The sequence below is a fragment of the Saimiri boliviensis genome, chromosome 4, assembly GCF_048565385.1.
Source record: "Saimiri boliviensis isolate mSaiBol1 chromosome 4, mSaiBol1.pri, whole genome shotgun sequence".
Lineage (NCBI taxonomy): Eukaryota > Metazoa > Chordata > Mammalia > Primates > Cebidae > Saimiri > Saimiri boliviensis.
In genome coordinates this window covers 123241035-123252638 of record NC_133452.1, presented here as the reverse complement: position 1 = coordinate 123252638, position 11604 = coordinate 123241035, and positions in this window count along the sequence as shown.

Genomic DNA, 11604 nt, shown 5'->3' with positions numbered 1-11604 from the left:
TCTCTATAGCAGATTTTACTGCAAAACCTGTGGCTGCACGGCAGTCTTCCTTAAATTCTCTTACTAAAGTTGTGCTAGATAATAAAATTTCTCTAGATTACCTACTGACTGAACAGGGAGAAATCTGTGCAGTGGCTTACACTTTTTATTGTACATGAATAAATACAATGGGTTTTGTAGAGATTCAGTTGCAAGAAATTAATGAACAGGCTGCTTAATTAAAACGTGTAGACTTTTCCTCTGGTGTATTCTTTGATCTATTTGATTTTACTTGCTTAATAGGAACTAATAGGCACTCTGGCTAAGGAGCATACTCCAAATTCATGGTATGCTCCTGCCAGTCACAATAGTAGTCATTATCATTATCATTCTGCCAATCACAATAGTATTCTCCCTGGTATGCTGTGTTCTTTCCACAGTTTTAAATGTTTGCATACAGCCATGTGTAGAATGTCAAATGATCACTTTAACTGGAATGACAAAAACTCAAAGAAATGCCTGATCATGAGTACACTATAACCTATCAAGGTGCTAAGTGTGCTAACCTATATAGTCTGCTAAGACAGAAAACCCAAAATAATGGTAATAGGAAGTAGCAGCAAAGCCCTAAGTTTTGGTCACACTCTCATCTAGGTGAGAACCAGACCAAAAGAAGGTAATTGTTAAAATTATGGAAGACCATTGTTCTGGACTGAACTCTTGCATTAGGCCCCAGCAGACCACACCAAATCAAAAGAAAATTACTCATGCTAATGCAGCATAATCACAGTGAAACTTTAGGGAAGCAGATAGATTCCAAAATAGTCTTTTTTTTTTTTTTTTAAACTCTTAGAGCAGGAAATGCCAGCATAATAAAGAAGTCCCCTCTGCTTTAACCCTTACAAAAAATTAACCTAAAGTAAACAACCAGGTTGTTTTTCTCTCCTTCTGTTTCCATATCTGCACCTTACAAAACCCACTGTGCTGCTATTTCTCAGTGAAATTTGAGACCAAATACGTCCCTTTGCAGTGGTGTGAGAGTGACGTCAATGCCTAAGGTTTTGATCAACTTCTCAATCTTAAGAGGTTGACTCAAAGGGAGGAGTTGTTTACATAAAGCTACCTCTTTACATATCTTAAATTTGGCCTATAACTTTATAAACAGACTGTGACCTACTCTTGTACCAATCAAAATTTCAGATGCCTGCCAATCACAGGCAGCCAACTGTTCAAACCATGTTCAAATAAGGAAAACTCCCAGCTGTAACTAATTAATAAAACTAAATGAAGTTCAGAAATGAAGCTGTACTTCATTTGTCTTCTGTATATCACTTTTCTTGTTCTGCCCATAAATGTTATTCAACAATGTGGCATCTCCAGAGTCGCTCTGAACCTATTTCTGTTCTGAGGGAGGCCCAATTCTGAAATCATTCTTTGCTCAATTAAGCTCTCTTAAATTTGTCTAAATCTTTTAAACAATACCCAGCTGAATATGGTGGCTCATGCCTGTAATCCCAGCACTTTGGGAGGCTATGGTGGGCAGATCACTTGAGGCCAGGAATTCAACACCAGCCTGGGAAACATGGCAAAACTCTTTACTAAAAATACAAAAATTAGCCGGACGTGGCAGCACATGTCTGTAGTCCCAGCTACTCAGGAGGCTGAAGCACAAGAATCGCTTAAACCCAGGAGGTGGTGGTTGCAGTGAGCTAAGATCGAGCCACTGCACTCCAGCCTGGGCAACAGAATGAGACTCTGTCTCAACCAAAAGAATAAAGTATTTTAAACTATAAAATATTAACATTTTAAAAACATTGTTATATCCAGACAATATTTCATATTTCATTTAATGCTCACAACATAGAGGGAACATTTATTATTACCTGCATTTTTTTCCAAAGCAGAAAGAAGCCCACAGGGGTTAGGTAATTTGTTCAAGGTCACGTCTGAGGAAGAATGGGAATTCAAATCCAAGTATTTTATTTGAGATGCTTCTTACATCACCATAGCTTGACAGTTGACTTAAATGGAATTCCATTTTTATTGTATAATGTTAACTGTGTAACTCATAAAACTTGTTCAACTTCTTCAATTATATATTCTTTTTTCAATTGTATTTTTATAACTCTTTTCTGTATCAAGGTTAAACCTATCTTAATTCATATCACCACCAGTTTAAACTTTCATTAGTCCCAACAGTGAGGATGTAACCTACTATGGATAAAGCAAAATCAAAGAAATAAAAATAAATAAAACATAAAACATGATTCACAAAGAATATTATAATCTAGTAGAGACAGTAAGTGTTGTTGTGGCAGTTAAGGGCCTGCATGTTGTAAAGAAAGAGATATGTTTAGGTTAGCCTAGTTCAAGGAGGGCAAATTCACATACCAGACAGATAACAAAAAAACGCAGTGGGCTGGAGGGTGAACACAGCCATTGATATCCCTTCATGGGAAGGAGCCAACACTTGAGTCTAGCCAGTTGTTGCCATATTAGAACGTGACCCTGACTGGACTCAGTGCCTCACGCCTGTAATCCCAGCACTTTGGGAGACCAGGGCGGTTGGATCACGAAGTCAAGAGATTGAGACTATCCTGGTCAACATGGTGAAACCCCGTCTCTACTAAAATTTACAAAAATTAGCTGGGTATGGTGATGTATGCCTATAGTCCCAGCTACTCAGGAGGCTGAGGCAGGAGAATTGCTTGAACCCAGGAGGCAGAGGTTACAGTGAGCCAAGATCACATCACTGCACTTCCGCCTCCCAACAGAGTGAGACCTCATCTAAAAAAAAATAAAAAATAAAAAAAGTGGCCCTAGTGTTAATAGTTTTACAAATTTTCAAAAAAATGCCAAAATCTGGATTTTTATTTGAAATTTTATGATTGTTAAATACTGTCAATTGATTTAAAATACAAGGTAAAAAGAAAAGAAATAGAGTTTCTCAACTACCACACAACTATGTCTCAAAACTACCAGAATGCTGTGCAAAATATGCAGCAGCTCTAGGGATACGAGGCACAACTGTATCAGCAGTGACCACCTGTCTTTTCCCCAGTGGTGGTATCTAGTGTGGTACTAAAGAGTGATGGACAAAATATTTAGCCATTAGTATATCTAACAAAAATAACCAACACTTAATATTGCACCTGTTATGTGCTAGATCTCTTCTAAGTGCTTTACCTGTATTAATTTATTTATTTACCTGTGTTAATTTATTAATTTATCCCACGTGATAAACACATTATCATCCTGTTTCAAAGATGAGAAAAATTGAGTCAAAGAAACATTAATCAACTAACCCAAGCTCACAAGTCTCATAGTGACAAAGCTAAGATTTAAACCCAGTCAGTTAGCTCCAGAGTACCAAGCACTTAGCACACTCTTAATGAACACTGTCATCAAAATATCCTCCCAACCACTGCTGGGGTACTGGGAAGCTATGACAAGACGTCCTGGAGGAACCCTTTAGGGCCAGTCCCTAGTTCTTTAACTCTTTAATTGATGGATTGTGGACAGGTCCAAGATCTCCAGGGGAGTAGTAGAACAGATAGGAAAGTTTGGGTAGAGTGAACCATTAAGAGGCTCTTTTTAGCCACTGTTTACCAATTGATTTAGAAACATTACAGGTATTGATCGACTTACGACCTATGCAACTTATGATCATTTGACTTTACGACCACAATCGCTAGCTACAACTGCTCCGTGTCTGGCAGCGCAAACGTTGCCCAGCTGGGCGTAGGACAGTGCAGACCAGCTTCTGGCAGCACTACCATCTCTGCGTGCACCATTTCAACTGTACATACAGTCTACTCAATTTACGACCAAATCGGATTACAACTGGTCCACGGTCCTGAGCGTGGTCGTAAGTCGAGCAGTGCCTGTAGTCCATTTATCAAGTGTTCAGTTATGCAGTTCTCCCTGCTTGCACCATTATGTTGGAAAAGCAACATCTGATGCATAGTAAGTACTAAATAGAGGTCAGCCACAATTGTTACCTGGGTACTATGCATTACTGAGGATTCCTGGTGGAAAGATAATTCATCTTAGATTACCTCACAGGCCCTGGCCAGCCTACAGGTGACTTTCGTTGGGTCAGGCTCTATTCTCTTATCTAAGAAGCTCTAGATTCTAAACACAATAAAACAGGGGAAACTCTCAGAATCATGAAGGCATATCAAGCGGTCCGAGGATTCTCAGAGCGGGGCAGCATGACCCAAATAGCCTTGCGTGTACTCTACGGTAATGCTATTACTACACAGGCAGAATATGTCAGTCTTCAGATAAGCCAACCTTAAACAGAAGAGGGAACATTTGAGCTGAAGATGGGGGGTGAGGAAAACCAGGCTGGAAGAATCATGAGCATAAATAGAGATATGCCATTTCATTTTGATTGCATGGCATAAATATACAAATTTAATTCATGCTTAATTTGGACAATCCCAAATTTCTGCTGCAACAGGTTGATTTTCATTCTTTTGACATTTTCACCAGAGCCACTTTTCACAATTCCAAAATGTTTCCGCTATCATTTTGTCAGATGGCTCCTTTTTGTCTCATACATGAGAATGGCCATAAAGAATGTTTCCTTCTTACATTCAAGTTCATTACAAGACGTTTTCATAATTCATGTTTTTCTCACCATGGTGATTCTTTTGAAATTGTGTTTATATGGTTTAATATAAGTTTGTCATTTTGCATTTCAACTCAGTGACTTGACCAAATTAACTAAAAAAGACAACCTAAAGGAATACTGCCAAGCATTCAATTTAGACCCTAATTTGACCTAATAAATTTCTTTCCGATATAATAATTATTTAGTTTCTAAATTATTACTTATTTTATTCATTTACTTTTAATTTTCTCTAACAGTTACCTTTTTAATATCAATACCTTAAAAGAAGAAAAAAAAACACCTTTGTTTTGACCCCTGTGTAATAGTTATAGTCTGAGGTGTAACTATTAATGCATTTGCAAAACACTCTGATTTTGTTACTGAGAGAGGTGCATGAAAAAGCAAGCAAGCAAAACAAAGTTTCAAGTTTTAACTTCTGTTAGAAATAGTGGGAAAAAGGATCAATAATGATCAAATTTAAAAGAATACGTCAAAGAGGAAAGAATGTGCCTTCAGTTACCCTAAAGTGTATTCTTCAAAGAAAAAAGAAAGAAAATGTACCTAAAGTATTTACAGAAATGTTATTTCAAAGATTACATCAGAAACTTGTATTAACTACTTTAAAAATATTTGAACCTATTAACCTTGTATTCCTACTTCTAGCAACTGGTTTAAGAAAAGAATCTGAAATATGTTCAGTGCTACCTTTATAGTAAAAATGTAAAAGCATACAACGAAGTAGAAAGAGTTAAATACACATGGCAATTCTTTGCAATTGATTTACCATTTAAAAATAAATGCTTCTGGCCAGGTGTAGTGGCTCACCCCTGTAATCCCATCACTTTGGGAGCCCGAGGCTGGCGGATCACCTGAGGTCGGGAGTTCAAGACCAGCCTGACCAACATGGCAAAACCCCATCTCTACTAAAAATACAAAAATTAGCCAGGCATGGTGGCAAGCACCTGTAATCCCAGCTACTCTGGTGGCTGAGGCAGGAGAATCGCTTGAACTCAGGAGGCAGAGGTTGTAGTGAGCCAAAATTGGCCATTGCACTCCAGCCTGGGCAACAGAACAAGACAGAACGAGACTGTCTCAAAAACAAAACAAAGCAAAAGTGCTTCCATTTTACAAGATTGCCTGATGGGGTTTTGTTTCATTTTGTTTGGTTTGGTTTTCCTTTAATTTTTTAAACTGACAGATAAAATTATATGTATGGTATACCACATAATGTATATACATTACAGAATAGTTACATCTAGCTAATTAAATATGAATTATCTCACATAGTTATCATTTTGATAATGAGAACACTTAGCATCTGCTTTCTTAGCATTTTCAAGAACGTATATTATTAGCTATAGCCACAATGCTGCGTAGTAGATGTCTTGAGTAGATGACTTGAACTTCTTCCTATTTAACTATAATTTTGTATTCTTTGACCAACTCCACAATCTCTAACCATCCTCTGTACATCCATTGTTACCCTGCTTCTATCCATCCTTCATACTACTGTCATGTTGTTTCTCTGTAGCACAATTTTGGTTTTGTTATTTCTTTGCTGAAAATACCTCCACAATTCCCCCTTCAGTGATAACTCAAATTGGTATCTTTTAAGTCTCTGCATAATCTACCCTCTCAACAATCTCTACAGCCTACACAGCTGGGTATTTTCACATACAAACCATGTCTCCATCTGAACAAAAGTAGTTTTATCATTTCTTGTGCCCACACTGTTTTCTTATTTCCTAGGCTCCTGTTGATTATCTAGCCTATCCTGTTAAAACAGTTACCTACTTTTCTGGCCGCAACCGAAAATTAACCTGCAGGGTGGTTTGATGTAGCCATCCAGTTCAAAATGATTAATGTTCTTATTTGGGGAGAGAAGGGCTGCAAAAGGTGATCTAGATTCTACTCCTTTCCTTTTAAAATGTTTATTAATTTTAATTGACAAGTAAAAATTATATATATTTATGGTATACAATGTAATCTTTTGATGTATGTATACATTGTAGAATGGCTAAATCAAGCCATTAGGATAGATATTACCTCCCATTTTTTGTGGTGAAAACACAAAATCTATTATCTCTGCAATTTTTACATATACAATATGAGGGTACGTCAGAAAGTTCATGGAAAATGGAATTAAAAGATAAAAATATAAAATATAAACTTTATTTCTCAACATAGGTTCTATCAAGGTTAATACACTTTTGTAAGCAATCATAGCAGCCGTTTAGTGCATCCCTTTCAAAACGATTACGAATGTCCTGAAATTTATATCAATGGGGTCTTTTTACATTATTCACTAAAGAAAAATGAATGGTCTTTATAAATTTTTGTAAGATTAGGAAATAAAAGGAATGCAGAAGGAGCCAAATCAGTGCTGTAAACTGGATGCATATGATCTCCCATCAAAAAGGTCACAGAATTACCCTTGTTTGATGAAAGGCATGAGCAGGAACATCATCATGGTGAAGTAGAACTCTTTGGTGAAGCTTTTCTGGGCATTTTTCTGCTAAAGCTTTGGCTAACTTTCTCAAAATGCTTTCATAATAAGTTGGTATCATTCTTTGGCCCTCCAGAAAGTCAACAAGCAAAATCCCTTGAGCATCTTAAAAAACAATTGCCATGACTTTTGCTCTTGGCTGGTCCACTTTTGCTTTGACTGGACCACTTCCACCTCTTGGTAGCCATTGCTTTGATTGTGCAATATCTTCAGGATTATACAGATAAAGCCATATTAATCTCCTGTTACAATTCTTTGAATAAATGCTTCAGAATCTTGATCACACTTGTTTAAAATTTCCACTGAAGGCTCTGCTCCTGTCTCCAGTTGATCTTGGTATAATAATTTTGGTACACATCAAGTAGAAAATTTGCTGTACTTAAAGTTTTCAGTCAGAATTGTGTAAACTTAACTAATCAAGATGTCTATGGTGTTGGCTATGGTTTCTGCTGTTAATTGCCAGTCCTCTTCAATCAAGGCATGAACAACTACAGCAAATTGATGTGGATGGTCTGCCACTGAAGCCTTCATCTTCAACATTGTTTAATCCCTTCTTAAAAGAGTCATCGATTTTAAACTGCTGATTTATTTGGAGCGTTGTCCCCACAAGCTTTTTATAAAGCATCAAGGATTTCACCATGCTTCCACCCCAGGTTCACTATAAATTTGATGTTCATTATTGCTTCTATTTTAGCAGAATTCATGCTACTCTGATAGATCCTCTATTCGAACTGATGTCTTATCCATGTCAAACTATATCCTGTTCAGGCATGTTATAACAAGTTAGCATGAGTTTACTTTGGTTCAAAAGAGTTTTAAATCCATGCATAGTATTTTTATAGTATGCATTTTCCATGAACTTTTTGAGGTCCCCTCATATATTATTATTAACTGTAGTCACCACGTTGTACAGTAGCTCTCTCGAAACTACTACTCTTTCTAAATAAAATTTCGTATTCTTTGACCAACATTTCCCCAGTTTTACCACCTATCCTCTGTCAACCACATTCTACTCTCTGCTTCTCTGAGTTCAACCTTTTTACACATCACATATAAGTGAGATCATAAAGTATTTGTCTTTCTGTGTCTGGCTTATTTCACGTAATATAATGTCCTCCAGGTTCATTCATGCTTTAGCAAATGACAGAATTTTATTTAGCTCTTAAGGGATCATGATGCCTGGGCTAAGCAAATTATTGCCTGTTTGAGGATTCCTTCTTTTTAAAGGCTGAGTACTATCCTGTTGTGTATATATGTCACCTTTTCTTTATCCATTCATCTATTGCCACACACTTAGGTCAAGTCGATATCTTGGCTATTATGAATAATACTTTAATAAACATGGGAGTGCAGATATCTCTTCAACATATTGATTTCACATTTTTTGGATATATATCCAGTAGTTGGATTGCTGAATCATATATGGTGGATCTATTTTTAATAGATGATTGATGTTATTAAGTCTCTAATGAAATTAGAGCCCTTATTAAACTTTGTGTTCTGTTGAAATAACTCATAGCTATGTTGTCTTCATTATAATTGGTAAATTGTATAGTCTCCCTTTGGTGATCTTACCTATTGCTTCATTAAATAACTTTCAGTATCATTAAAGTAGAGCTTTCTTCCATCTAAAAGTTACTTTTCTACAAACTAAAAGGCATTGATTACTTTAATCCAGACATTATGATCTCTTAAGTGCTAAGTATACATTCAAGTGTCTCTTGTAGAATAAAGAAACACTACAGATAGGTCAGGATACTATAAACCAGGGAACTGTTTATATCTCTAATGCCCACTTGGGTAATCTAGAGTAGCGATTACATTGATCTGAACTAGGAGAATAGCCCTGGAGTAGGGGGTGAAATAAGCATAGTGCAGACATACTTGGGAAGTAGATTTGGCAGTTTGGTAACTGGCTGGATACAGGAAGTGTCAAAGACAGAGGACTGAAAAATGACAGCCACATTTCTGACTAGGAAACCCAAAAAGCAAAGACTTGAGAAGGGAAATTATGGGTTCTGTTTTGGACATATGGAACATAAGGTGATTGTGTCATCTGGAGGTGTCCCAGCAAGCATTGACCATAAGGGTCGAAATGCAAAAGACAAAATGGAAGGAAAAAATAGCTTTGACAGTGGTTGGAATGATTAAGGAAAAGAACAGGGACTAAGAAAATAAAAAGGCTAAAACAGAGATGTTCATTTAAATGACATACAATAAGAAAAAATAAAAATAAATAGAACCGAAAAACCACCATATTTAATGAGTAAACATAAAAAGGAAGTACTAATGGACCATTCTGCTGAAATGGTAAATAAGGTTGGTGTTAATACTTACACAATGTACTTTGCAAGCCAAGACACTGGAGGCCTTGGTAAGAACAGTCACAATGGAAGCATGTGAGCAGCAGCTAAATCCAGTGAGTTGAAAAGTAATGTGAGTTGCTTAGCCCCGGATCTACACCCACTAAGCACACAAGAAATATTATCAAATGAAGATATAAAATACAACTCAAAAATACAAAGTAAAGAACACAGAAATGATGTCTACCAGGGGAGTACATAGAGGCTCAAGAAAACTTTATGTTGCTTTTAGGTAAAGAAGACTTGAATATATTTAAATGCCTAAGACCACCAGGTGCAGTAGCTCACACCTGTAATTCCAGCACTTTGGGAGGCCAAGGTGGACAAATCACTCGAGGCCAGGAGTTTGAAACAAGCCTGGCCAACATAATGAGACCCCCATCTCTACGAAAAAGACAAAAATTAGCCAGACATATTGGCACGGGGAAGCTGAGGCACAAGAATCTCTTGAATCTGGGAGGCAGATGTTGCAGTAAGCCAAGATTGCACCACTGCACTCCAGCCTGGGCAACAGAGTGAGACCCTGTCTCAAAAATAAGTAAATACATACATACATACATATATACATACATATATAGATGCTTAACGAAAGAAACCAATAAAGGAGATGTAGTAGAGAGCAGAAAAAGAGTAAATGGAGGTCACTGGGAGGGCAGAAAAGATGGAGACTGGGGCTGAAATAAAATAATTCAGTTTAGTACATCTTCCACTATCAAAGAAAAGAAAAAAGGATAGATCATTAGAAGAAAGAGCAGGGTTATGAACAGCATGTGTTCTCCAACAATTAATGCAGTGAAACCTTAACACCTAATGTAATGGTATTAGGAAGTAGAGCCTTTGAGAAGTGATTAGGTCATGTGACTGCAGTCTCATGGTAGAATTAGTTCCCTTACGGGAAAAAAAATAGAGGAGTGCTTACTTCCTCTCTCTCCGCTGTCCACCATATGAGGATACAGGAATATGTACATCTACAAGCCAGAAAGTGAGGCCTCACTAGATACTAGATTTGCCAGCAGCATTAACTTGGACTTACAGCCTCCAGAACTGTGGGAAATAAATGTTTGTAGTTTAAGCCAGCTACTCTATGGCAATTTGTTACGGCAGCCCAAACTGACTAAGACAAGAAAGGAAGAGAAAAAATGAGGAGGAAGAGGCCTATCAGGAGGAGAAAGAGAGAAAGAAGAAAATTGTTGACATTTTATGAGTGCCTTTCAGATGAGGTAACTGAACCTCAGGAAGATTTTCACCCAATAAATGGCAGAATTTTAATCTAAAACTGATTTTAAACCTTGATCTATCTTATACATTATAGATAAGAAAAGGTGGAAAGTTACGATGCTTCTAATTTTCCCTTTAAGGTAAGATAGAGTAGGAATATGGACGACTAAAAGCTTAAGGAGAATGGAAATGGTTTAACCTAGTTATAGTGGAGACTCAGAAAGAACCACCTCAGGAAAGAAAAATATCAAGGGCCCAGAAAGAACTGGAAACTTTAAAGTTGTAGTCACCAATCTGCACAGGTAAATTATTTTCTCTAGCAAAGCTCAGCTGGAAATGTGAAGACACTGGTTTAAGGTTTCATGAGGTCACAAACTCAGAAGGCCAATGACAAAAATAAATTGAGGATTTGGGCAAGGAAGACACTAAAATAATGGGATATAGAATCCAAGACAGATGGGATAGGAAGTAAAGTCAGGAAAGGCTGACGGGAAGAACATGCAAGGACTGAACATTCTTAGAAGGTGACATTTAGATGTATCCTTGTGCCTAATATATTGCCTAACATAAAGTAGTAATTGAGTAAATAATTTCTAATTAATTAATTACAACAAAGACCTACCAATCTGAAGTATATGGCCAGAAGGGACGTTTGACTCAGACTTCTTTATAAAAGATTCTAAATGAGACTTCTTTGGATGTCAACAGGACCTGATGGTAACACAGTAGGACGATTCCATCAAAACAGCTATCCCAGATAAACTGTGGCATGGACTTCTTCGAAGTTTTCTCTAGAAGGGCTTAGAGTTGTGCTTATTCTCTTAGATGGACTTCTACTGGTGAAAGGCTGTTCTACAATGCCTCTGTAGCTTTATTCTGTAAATTTTACCTTTTCTAGGGTTTTTTCACTGTAGTTATCC